At 39.3% G+C, this 12,142-nt stretch overlaps 1 pseudogene; it reads left to right on the top strand.

Moving 5' to 3' along the window:
* The first annotated feature begins 998 nt into the window (after positions 1–998).
* LOC125554866 lies at positions 999–3,135 on the top strand (annotated as a pseudogene).
* Positions 3,136–12,142: the final 9,007 nt, after the last annotated feature.

The following is a 12,142-nucleotide window of genomic DNA, read 5'->3' on the forward strand; positions in this document are numbered from 1 at the left end:
CCCCGGAGCTGACTCGTGCCACGTGGTTGCCCTTTAGCACCGGTTCGTGCTGAACCGGTACTAAAGGGGGGGGGGGGCTTTAGTGCCGAAACGTTAGTGCCGGTTAACCGGCACTAAAGGGCCTTACGAACCGGTGCTATTGCCCGGTTCTGCACTAGTGGTATAAGGAGTTTTCTACATATTTAACACACATGTAGGTATTTATGCTATGACTATGGCCTATTGAAAATACAAGTTGCATATTTCCTCACTCTTAACAACTGTAAAACACACTGATAATAGAACTGATATAATTCGTTGTGCATGAGCAACTTACCATGAACTAAATTGCTAAAGTACTGGAATGTGCAGTATAGGCCACACTCACTCTATTAAGGTGGATATTTTTGTAAGATATCTTTCGTACTTATAAATGTTTGAGTTGATAATGAGTTCACATACCAAATAAACAAAATGTACTTCTACCTACATGTGGGACTAGCAGCCTTTTAAGAGACATAAATAAACAAATATAATTTTACTCGTCTCTCATATCTAACCCAAATAAACAAATACACACTACCCTAATTGAGAGAATAACACTCCTGTAAAAAACACAAGTACAAAATTCAAGTGTGTGACTCTTAACTGTAAATCATAATCATGATTTTAGTTTCTCTTTCCATCCAGTTCTTGCAGTTCCACATCTGATCCCGTCCTTGTTGGCTTTAGAACGCTAGCTCGATTCACCCAGATGCAGCACATATACATGCAAAGCTAGCTTGATTGATTTCGTGCCTAGCCACAGTACGTGCGTGTCTTGCCGTATGTATACTTGAACTAGAGGCTAGCTTCAACTTGGCAGAACGTCCCGTGGCGACTCGCATAACTTGCGATCGGAAAAAACAGATCGGAGATTTTTGGTTAGCTTCAAATGTGTATACTTGAACTAGATATTGGTAGTTTAGCTGCTATTTATACCTATGTAATCCCACATTGTAAACTAGATCATCGAAGCAATGAAGAAAAAGCGAGGAGATTTTTGGTTAGCTGCAAATGTGTATAATGAGAAGAGAGAAAAGTATGACTGCCATGCATGGGTATCTGTCTCACAAACATATTCGCCAATAGAGCTCTTGAGGAAACTATTTAAGGAACTTCATCGTGATGGGGAAACTGCTCCCACCGAGATCACTACAATGGACTTGATCAATATAAAAGGTAAACTCAGCAAGTTTCTAGAGCAAAAGAGATACCTGATTGTTAGGAGAACTTGCCCAAATACTTGCCCCAAATACTAAAGGAAGCAGAATAGTCATTACGACGCGCAATGACGATATAGCTCGGCTGGCGTCCAAAGGACGTGCACTAAAAAGTGAATGCTTGCCAGATGACAAGGCATGGTTACTCTTCCGTAGGAAAGCTTTTCGGAGGGAGGAAGATTATGAATGCCCTACGGAGCTGAAGGGCCACTCAGAGCAGATAGTGGCCAAGTGTGTAAAGGCTTGCCTCTTGCTATTGTGTCAGTTGGAAGTCTCTTGTTTGTGCGCGAGAAGAATCCAAGAGAATGGAAACGAATCCATGACCAGCTAGGTTGGGAGCTGGCGCATAACCCGGGGCTTGATGATGTGAGGAATACTTTGTATTTGAGCTTCATATACCTTCCTACATACCTGAAGAGTTGTTTTCTGTACTGTTCCTTGTTTCCGGAGGACTACATTCTTCACAGGAAGTTACTCATCAGACTATGGATTGCAGAGGGGTTCATTGAGGAAAGGGGTCATAGTAGTACATTGGAAGAAGTGGCAGAAGGCTATTTGAACGAGCTTGTCCACAGAAATATGCTGCAGCCTGCGGAATGCAACTCATTTGGCAGAATAAGATCCTGCAAAATGCATGACATTGTTCGTGAGTTGGCAATTGATTTATCCCAGAAAGAAAGTTTTGGTCTTGCATATGAGTATGGGAATCATGGTATTCTGGACACAAACACTCGTCGCTTGGTTGTATCTAAATGCAGCAATGATATTTTGCCACATTTACAGCTACCTCGTCTTAGATCTTGCATCATATTTCATAAGGCCATGCCATCATCCAGAATACTTGATTCTGTAGCAGTTAACTCTAAGTACATCGTAGTCCTAGAACTATGTGGCTTGACCATCGAGGAAGTGCCAAGTGCTGTTGGAGATCTTTTTAATCTGCGCGATTCAAAGGTGAAGATCCTCCCGAAGTCTATTGAGAAGCTCTCCAACTTGTTGACATTGGATATTTTCAACAGTGTGATACAAGAATTGCCTCATGGGATTGTCAAGCTGAAGAACTTGAGGCACTTACTTGTTGAGAGAATTGTAGATCGGTCACATCAATCTTTTATATGTCGCCATGGTATGCGCATCCAGAAGGGTCTATCAAAATTGACAAGTTTGCAGACGCTGAATACAATTGAAGCACGAGAAGATTCTATTAAAGAGCTGGGGGAGCTAAAGCAACTAAGGAGCTTGAGGATAAGTAACCAGAAGGAAACCCACTGTGCGCTTTTTTGCAGGTCCATCTTGAAGATGCAACTCTTGAATCAATTACATATTACCATGAGTGACAAGGATCAAATTCTTCAGTTGAATGAGCTGAAAACCCCACCCCTCAACCTTCAGAAACTCATTCTGAGAGGGAGATTGGCAGAAGTGACATTTCAGTCTCCTCTTTTCCAGAAAGGAGGGAAGAAGCTATGTGGACTATATCTTGTTTGGTCGTGTCTGCCAGAAGATCCCCTCCCATCCATCTCGGGATTGGATAACCTGACAGAGCTGCATCTTACAGAAGCATTCGTCGGGAAAATATTAACATTCAACAAGGGATGGTTCCCCAATTTGAAGTCTCTGAAACTGAGTGACTTGCCTTCTCTAAGTAAGCTAAAGATAAAGAAAGGTGCCATGGAAAGCCTCCATATTTTGCAGCTAGTGAACCTGAGAAAATTGAAGGGTGTTCCAGCTGGCCTTGAGTTTCTTACATCCCTCCAAAGTCTTAAGTTTTCTCCATATCATTGAAGAGTTCCTTGTGTTGCTTAATGAATATTCTGGGATTAAGGAGATCCCGGTGTGGGATTCTATAGAAGATCAGCCTGTGACAAGGAAATGTAAGTCACTCACCAACTAGTTAGTATCTACAGTTTTTTACAGCACATTTTGTTATAACAGCAAATCTTGTACTGTCTCTGTAACAAAATGTAAGATGTTTTTTAGTCTCGATCTAAACCAAAAAAACGTCTTGCATTTTTAAACAGAGGGAGTAATAAATAAATCAAGTAGCTTAGGATCTAAGGTAGAGAATATCCACACAAAAAATTGCTTCCTTCAGGGTAACGGAAATACCGCCAAACATCATTAATTGAAACTTCACTAGAACCTTTGCTCAGTATGTCCATGGTTCCCGTTCAATAGAAAAAATTTAGCGATACTGAAACTTCTCTGCAACAGATGTGTGATAAACTTAAGAGAAATTTTCCAATGTACTTCCTCTGTACCAAAATAAGTGCCGTTGATTTAGTACAACTTTGTACTGAATCAGCGACACTTATTTTGGGACGGAGGGAGTATATGTAAATCCTTCCCATGGAATATGCAGAGAAAAATTTCGATGGTCCTACATTTATTTTTATGATTAGTCAATATGAAAGTATTAACAAATTCTTCTTCTCAGGATTAACCTGGTCTTCTCAAGCAGAACACCATTATTGCGTAAGTCTGGGCTGCAGCATCCTGCATACGGCCACTTGTCAACTGCCTCGATGATCCTTTCCAATATTGGTGCATGAACAATATGAAATAATTGCGGGGTTCCTATTATCTTAAGTTCTTGGTGTATTTTGCGTGCAGAATAAAAAAAAATCATGTTTTGGTTTGAATTAAATTAATACTTTGGTGGGTATGGCACCCCATTGGCATATACTGTTCCCCTGAATGTTGAATCATTCATGGAGCGAATTGCCCTTCAATGTTACAGCCAAGTATTGTATCATTCAGTGAACAAGGTGTACTGAATGTTTTATTACTGCTTGTGTGTGTTTTCATCTTGATGAAAAGATTAGAAATTCAGGCCTGTCGGCCTGCACTTGTTGTGGGAGTACTTTGCAATATATTTCAGTGATATTTGATTGTACGGACATGAATATTTGATGTAATACTATGAGAGCTAAAACTTAAAATACATATAATTTATAGTGTTTGATTATTTTATAGTTTTGAAATATTTATTAAACATAAATAGCATGTAGAGGGGAAATTCTCGTGCATGTTTGCATGTTGAAGCAGGTTTACTTTTTATTCCCTTCTTTTGCAAAGTTTCTTCAAATTCATGAACATTTTTCTCAAATTCATCAATACTTTTAATTTTGTGATATATTTTTCAAATTCATGATTTTCTTTTCAAATCCATATTTTTTCAATCCACGAACATTTTTTAAGTATGATTTTTTTAATCCATAAAAACAGAGGTGTTAGTTTCCCCCCTAAACAAGTAGCTAGCAGGCGAGTGAACGACTGGTCGAGGGTGCTAATGGGCGGCCTAACCGAGCATGCGCATGAGCACTGATCCACCAATTTGCGCCTTAAGCGATGTAGAGGCAATCCCCAAGCCTAGTCGCCTCACTGTAACTTTGAAAACTTTGATTTTTTAAATCCTAATGTGGATCATATTTAAAAAATAAAACTTTGAGCAATTCAATATAGGTCCTTCTGAGTATTCTGGGAACTATCGGATAATGCTTCCCAACCATTGGAAAGTTTCGATAGTTTTGGAAAACTTTCCCTAAAACATTACACCCAGAACACAAATGAAAAGAATCAACAACTTAGGAATAACAACAGCCAAGCACTTAGGCACGCTGGAAATAAGTGTTGGACATCAGGGTCTGGCATCCCTCTTCATCACGCATCCCGGGGAAGGATCAGTCCACGCGGTCCTCAACAGCTCTCCACACCGGTGGTTCAGCAGAGCCAGGCATTTTAGGAGGAACACTGATTGAGCATTGTCACAAAGCACCTTCCATGGAATTTATAGGCAATAATCCTTCTCCAATCTTTACTAGAACCTTCGAAGTATCTTTTACCCAAGAAGCACGCTTTGGATGAAAATATTTGAAACAACCAAAAATAAATAGCGAGTTGTTGGGCTCGGTTTGAGTTAAGCCCAAAAAGTGGCTCAACTCATTCGAGCCACTCCCATAATCAACGAGACAATAGGACGTCTCGCTGAAGGCACCGCCTGATTGCGCCGCCCAGCGCGAAATGACCTTTAGTGCTTTCTTTTTCCTTCCGTTTATATTCACATTTTTGCATTCTTTTTTGTTTCATTTTTTAACATTTGCTTGTATTTCAAAATATTCAGAATATATATATATATAATAAAATTCACTTTATTATATACAAAAGTTGAAAAATGTTAATCATGCATTTATAAAATATATAATATGTACCATGTGTCTAGAAATGAGTAGACATCAAAGATATGTTCCTAAAAAATTTAATCATGTATTTGGACACTAATAAACATGTATATTAAATATGTTCTGGATATATACAAAAAATGTAGAATGTGTATGTAAAAAATAGACATGAAAAAATGTGTTTTAGAAAATGTTAGTCGTGTTTAAAAAAAATGTTAAACATGTATATAAAAAGTGTCCGTGGTGAATACAAAAATTCATAGTGTATAAAGAAACATACATAAAAAATAAAAGCTGTAAAAAATGTTAATAAAGAATATAGAAAATGTTAAGCATGTATATTATAAATAATCCTAGTGTATACGAAATATGTAAAAATATATATGGACAAAGTATAGATCAAAAGGATATGTTCGAAAAAATGTTAACCATGTATTTAAAAATAGTTTGTGCTCTTTAAAAATATATTTATTACAATAAAAAATTTCAGTGGGTATTCAAGAAATGTAGAACGTGTATATTTTAAAGTTGTTCAAAACATTTTTTGTAATAAAAATGTACATCATGTATTTGAGAAATGTAGAATGTGTATAAAGAAAATGTTTCATGTGTACATAAAACATGTACATGGTGCACTTGAAAAACTTAGATATGTGTTTGAAAACAAAATAAAAAATGTGGAAAGCAACTAAGAAACATAAATAAAGGAAAGAAAACTAGAAAAAAAGAGGAAAACAAAGTTAATGAAGAAAACAACAAATACTGAGGAAAGTAACAAAAGAAAACCAAAGAAAAAAAGAAAACAAAAAACCAAAGAAAAATGAGTGTAGAAAATAAAAAGAAAAGAAAACAAAGAAAACTAAAGAACAACGAGTAAAAAAACCTGAAGAAAAAAAGAAGAAGAAACAAAGAAAATAGTAGAAAAACAAAGAAAAGGAAAAACCCCAGTGAAAACCAATAGACAAATTAAGAAAACTGGTGATAAACAATAAAACTAAGAAATACAAAAAGCCGGAAGAAAACATGAAAAAAATAGAAAAAATATAAAGAAAAAAAACTAAAAACAAAGTGTACTAGTGAACCAAATGCATCAAACATAGTGAGCGCACTGTGCGAGCGAGTGAATGGGCCGGCTCATTACTGTAGCATGTAGAAAATAGCTTCCGCATGACGACAGATACCGCTCGCTATAAGCGAGATATAGTTCTCGCATAATCATTGACATGTGGATACCGTCCATCATATTTCGTTTATAGATTAATTCATATTGTACTTGTCTATGAGTTTTTTTTTACAATATTCAGCCACTATTTGTTACTCCCTCCGTCCCATAATATAAGAACGTTTTTGGCACTATAATAGTGTCAAAAACGTTCTTATATTATGGGATAGAGGGAGTAGAAGATACTTTATACATGTGGTTACCTGTTGTAAGAGACATGCATTTTAATTAAAAAAACAGCCATGGGTTTTGTCGTCTTGTGATTTCTAACCTCTGAAAAATAAAGGTCATCTCCCGGTTTCATTTCAAAAAAAGTTCACAACTGCATGTACAAACTACAAAGGATTGTTTTAGCCTAGCCACAATAAATTTGCAAGTGTGTCGGTGCACTTAGAGCATCTATATCCGGTCTTCCAAAACTCCTGGTATATGCCTGGGTGAACAGTCCGATCACTAACCGGTTACAAAATTCTGACTCGGACAGGCTCTTCATATCACCCCATATGCTCAGGCTAACCGGCACCCATATCCATCCCAAATGTTGGGTGAATATGGGGCCCATGTGCGTCTATCACGTCGGATCCGGACGCGCTGCCCCATCCTGACCCCACATATATTCATGTACATCCAGATCCCAGACCAAAGCCTAGCCACTCCACTCCGCCCCTAAGCTCCCTTCCAGCGATTTCCGGCCTTCTCCGGCACGACGGACAGCGGATTCGACTCCGACGACCACTCCCGTTTCGTTGACCGGGGCATCGTGCCACGCCGGAAGGAGGAGGCTATGGCCGTCTGCATGGCTCTCCGCCGCTCCTGAGAGGAGTGCGTTCGACCGGGGTCACCCTCGATCCGACGAGAATCTTTTGCGTTGATAAAGTGGTGCTCGGTCACCAAATCTAGAGGCTCAACTTCCATCTATAGCCCGATCTCCTGTGCAGAGTCGTATGAGTGTTAAGGGACCTATGCGCCCGCCGTGCAAAGCAGGGGGGCGTAGGAGGCCGAAGCCCTCCACACTACCGACATGGCTAAGGTGGATGCGGCGAATGCGGCGTTGCGCAATGCCTTGGACGAGAGGAAACCGTATGTGGCCACATCCTCCAGAAGCGGCTAAGGAGGAACACGTGAGCCCTCAGCCGAGAGCAAAATTGGGTGATCCGTGCCATGGCCGGACTACACCCCAAAGAGGAGAAGGAGGACCGTGACGGGTCGGACAACTCCGAAGATGAGCATATCCGACTTGATCCATTTTGCGTCTTCGAGTTCCATTTCCATGACAAAGACGCCAAGGACGTGGGCAAGGGCAAGGGCAGCCGTCGATGATTTTTATCCATAGCTTACTATGTATGTACAAATGCCAATTGTTGGTAGTCCAATGGCATGTATTGATTTAGTTGCCGGACGGTCTGTATGGAATCGTAGAGATGGTTTACTATGCATGTGGTCGTATGGATTTGCAGTTTGATAAATGAGGTACAACTTTGAGGTGTGAGCGATCACTGCCCGCGGACATGAGAGGGAGGATTAGCTATATGCGGCTAACAGATGCTCTTATCCGAGTTAAATTCGGCCCTTGGCCGCCGGCCATATTTTTAGCATCGATGGGTAACTCCAAACACATGGATCGGACGGCCTTCCGGGCGAGCCAGGCGAGGAATCATTCGCATTTTCTGACTCGTTTCATGTAGTAACAAACATCACAGCACAGCTTAGATGTCATCATGAAAAAAACATCGCAGTATATAATAGCCTGATCGATGGCTGGATCCCTGCAACTTTACTAGCGAGAAACACTCTTAGTGAACAATTAGCTAGCTACGATGGAGGTGGAGGCAGCGAGTGGCAGTGCCGGCGAGATCCGGTGGTCGAAGCTGGGAACGTCGCTTCCCGTCGCGAACGTCCAGGCTCTGGTGGCGTCCGCCGGCGAGCTGACGGCCGACCAGATCGAACGGTATGTCCAGCCGGACATCAACGCGCACGCCGTTCTCCCCGAGCACTCCGGCGAGGTTCCGGTGATCGATCTCAGCAACCTCTTGAGCCCCGAGTCCGTCGAGGCAGAGGTCGCGAAGCTCAGGTTTGCCTGCGCCGAGTGGGGCTTCTTTCAGGTTTGTCACTACTGTAAATTGCTTATCATTTCCATGCAAAAAAACCGGCACGTATGCAACTTTAGGCCATATTGGCCAACCAGTTCTTTATGTCTTCACTTTCTAGGCAAAAATATCGTCTAATTGCATGTTAAACATGTTGTTGTTGAAGCACCAACACAAGCACAACAAATACTACAAAAGACTTTTGTTCCGGAAGACTCGTACATTTCTTTCGGATCAAATTGCCCAAAAGATGGGCATGGTTAGAGAGGCCATTGCCTTCCGGTCTCGTTAGATAAGCCAACCCACCACTCCTTGGTGGATTGCAACAAGTGCCGGTTCAAAGTATCGATATATTCCAATTATGGCCATCCTTTCATCATGCCCCAAAGCCTGAGTGTGAAGTGGCCACACATGAAGAAGAGGTGGTCCGCCAATTCTTGAGTTTGCTTACATGGAGGGCAAAGGCCACAAATTGGCCGGTCGCGCTTGGCCAGCCTATCCGTGGTCCAAATCCAATTTTGGGCGGCCAACCAAGCAAAAAACTTGATTTTAGGCGGGGCCCAAACTTCCAAGACAACATGCTCCATGGGGGAACGGACGGTGCCAAGGAATTGAGCATTGTAAGCGGATTCCGCCGAGTAGACTCCGTTGTAGTGTGCATCCAAGTACTATCATCCTTGACCTCCTCAAGAAGAATGAAGTCACAAAGTGGCCCCAAGCACAACAAATTTCTAAAAAGTGGTCAAGAGAGAAGCTTGATGAAATTTGGATCTTGGCAACCCACGCCTCATCCTTCAAGGCCTCCTGAACTTTCCACATTTTCCTTGCAGACGCCTCATAAATAAGGGGCGCTGTGTCCTTTAGTTTGCTATCATTCATTCAAGGGGAGTCCCAAAAGGGCGCCCACTTTGGGTGGTAGCGGGCGCAAAGAAGTTGGATGCAATTATGACACGAGAGTAACAACTTTTGTACTCATGGGTGTGTTGTGACACAGACATGTAAATGTTATTCTCTTCTTAATAAATCGGAGAGGCAAATCTTATTTCATGGGTCCATAATATACTACGAAAAACAAACAAAATTTGTTTTGCTCAGCCGTTGGTTGACTTGGTCTGTTAGCCTCTATTACTTGAGATTATGGACCTTATGTTCCTTAAATACAAAAAAAACTCTGTTCCTAACCACAATATAGAGCCGTATGACTAATAATAATACACATAGTTGAATGAACATGAAAGAATCAGAAACTTTTACCAAAAGTATAAGTAAATAAAAAAATATTCTCCAAGACAAAGAAAAACATATATCTTGAACACTAATTTCAAATTAGCACAAAAAATAAAGTTATGTCAAAAAATAGAAAACCATGGAAATATTTACAAAAACAATAATTCATAAGTTTTAAAAACAGTAACTCATATGTATTCCCCAAGTAATAGAATTCCTAGGAAACTCAAAAATAGTGTGGTAACAATAATGGAAACTCGGAAGAATGTAGATACTTCAATATTCTTCATAAAATAGTCATGAGATTTCTCAAATTGATTTGGTATTTTTACAAATTAATTATTTTTATTTTTCTATATTTTATTATTTTTGACTTAATATTTTTAATATTCTCAGTAACTTTTCTAGAATATTTCCACTTTAAAATATTTGTAACTTACTTTAGTTCTAAAACTTATAGATTTATTCATATTTACAATTATATGACTTTTTTTCCTTGAATTTTTTCTTAGTATTTTTATTATTGATTTTTCAAATTTTTCCCACTTATTTACAACTCGGCTCCACATGGGGAAATCATCACAACTTCATTTCTCATATTGCTTTGATCATTGTTAGGGACTAGATTAGCCAGGTTTAAAAAGTTTAAGGCCTGGGATATCTCATACTAGAATTCAAGGACAAAATTTTGAATTGGCCTAGAGATTATAAAAAACTCTAATAATTACTAGATTCGTTCATTCCATCGCTCAAAAGTATGTTTGATTAAGCATGACCATTTGTGCAACATTTGAAATTTGTAGGTTGTAAATCATGGAATACCAGATGAGGTCATCACAGGTATCAAGCATGATATTCAGAAGTTCTTTCAACTCCCGTTAGAAGTTAAGAATGCCTATGCTCAGCGCCCAGGGGATCTTCAAGGTTATGGCCAAGCGTTTGTTGTCTCTGATGATCAAAAGCTAGACTGGTCTGACCTGCTTGCCCTCTTCGCCCAACCAACCCAAGGCCGTGATATGAGTTATTGGCCAAGTCAGCCCCATACTTTCAGGTCAGACTGTGTGCATGCTTGAAATTTGTAGATGGATAAGAAATGGCAGGAAAATGTTCCTTCTGTTCAAAGCATCATATTAAGAAAAAATGTTAATTTGGCCCGAAACTCAAGTTGAATCCATATTAGATTAAAAAAACTTATAGGATTATCTTGGTTACACATAATCTTTTGTTAAAATGGACGGAGTTTTGAACTAAGGGCATTCTTTTTCACTGCTATAGTGTGCCATGTTTTGGTGTGTGACATTTGAAGCATGATTTTGACAATTCTGGATTTCCTTATGCATATGAACTACTCTGTGTGTTTGTTTCACGCAAAAATGTTTATTAGCTAATAATATATACTCTTAGGTAAACGAGGAGGGGTACCAAACATTTATGTTGGCCTTATTGTATTATTCGTTTTTAATGTTATTCTACCCTTTGATTATTCAACACCAATACAAACTAAACTTAGTGGTGATTAAGATTTTATTTATTTGATTCAAGGCACCCTTTATTATTCATACGCAAATTGTTCTACTCCTAACTAGGCTAGGGACTCAAAGTAAACTACTATGATCCTTTTATGTTTACACATGTGTATATAATGACACCAACCTCACCCGAGACCCTAATAATTTGTTACCTTTATTGCTGAGTTTTACCAAGCCCTGGTCAATTTGGTGAATTCAACAAAATGTTCTTTACAAAGCTTATATATTGAAAAATTACTAAAATCCAGAAAACAAACAAAGGGAACTAATGGACATTGAGTTTTTTTGACAAAATAAATTGATTTTACATTTTACAGGGTAATATTTTCATCATAAATATCTAGCAGCTAAGTTTTTATATGGTTCAAGGTACTGCCCAACAAAGGGCTAGACCAGGGATCATACAAGCAACAAAAAAAATTGGGCTTGTTATTTGTATTTGATACTAACACAAGCTAGGTCCGGTCATACAAAGGTCCTGGTATTTCAGTATGTACCAATACCTAGCATTAACATACAAACACTCTTATGGTTATGATCTCAGGAATTCTATTGAAGATTACTCAATGGAGCTGATGAAACTCGCTCAAACCATTAATGTCTCCATTGCCAAAACACTAGATGTTGCTCCTGAACTACTGGCAGACAAACATGT

Source organism: Triticum urartu, chromosome 4 (genome assembly GCF_003073215.2).
Source record: "Triticum urartu cultivar G1812 chromosome 4, Tu2.1, whole genome shotgun sequence".
Lineage (NCBI taxonomy): Eukaryota > Viridiplantae > Streptophyta > Magnoliopsida > Poales > Poaceae > Triticum > Triticum urartu.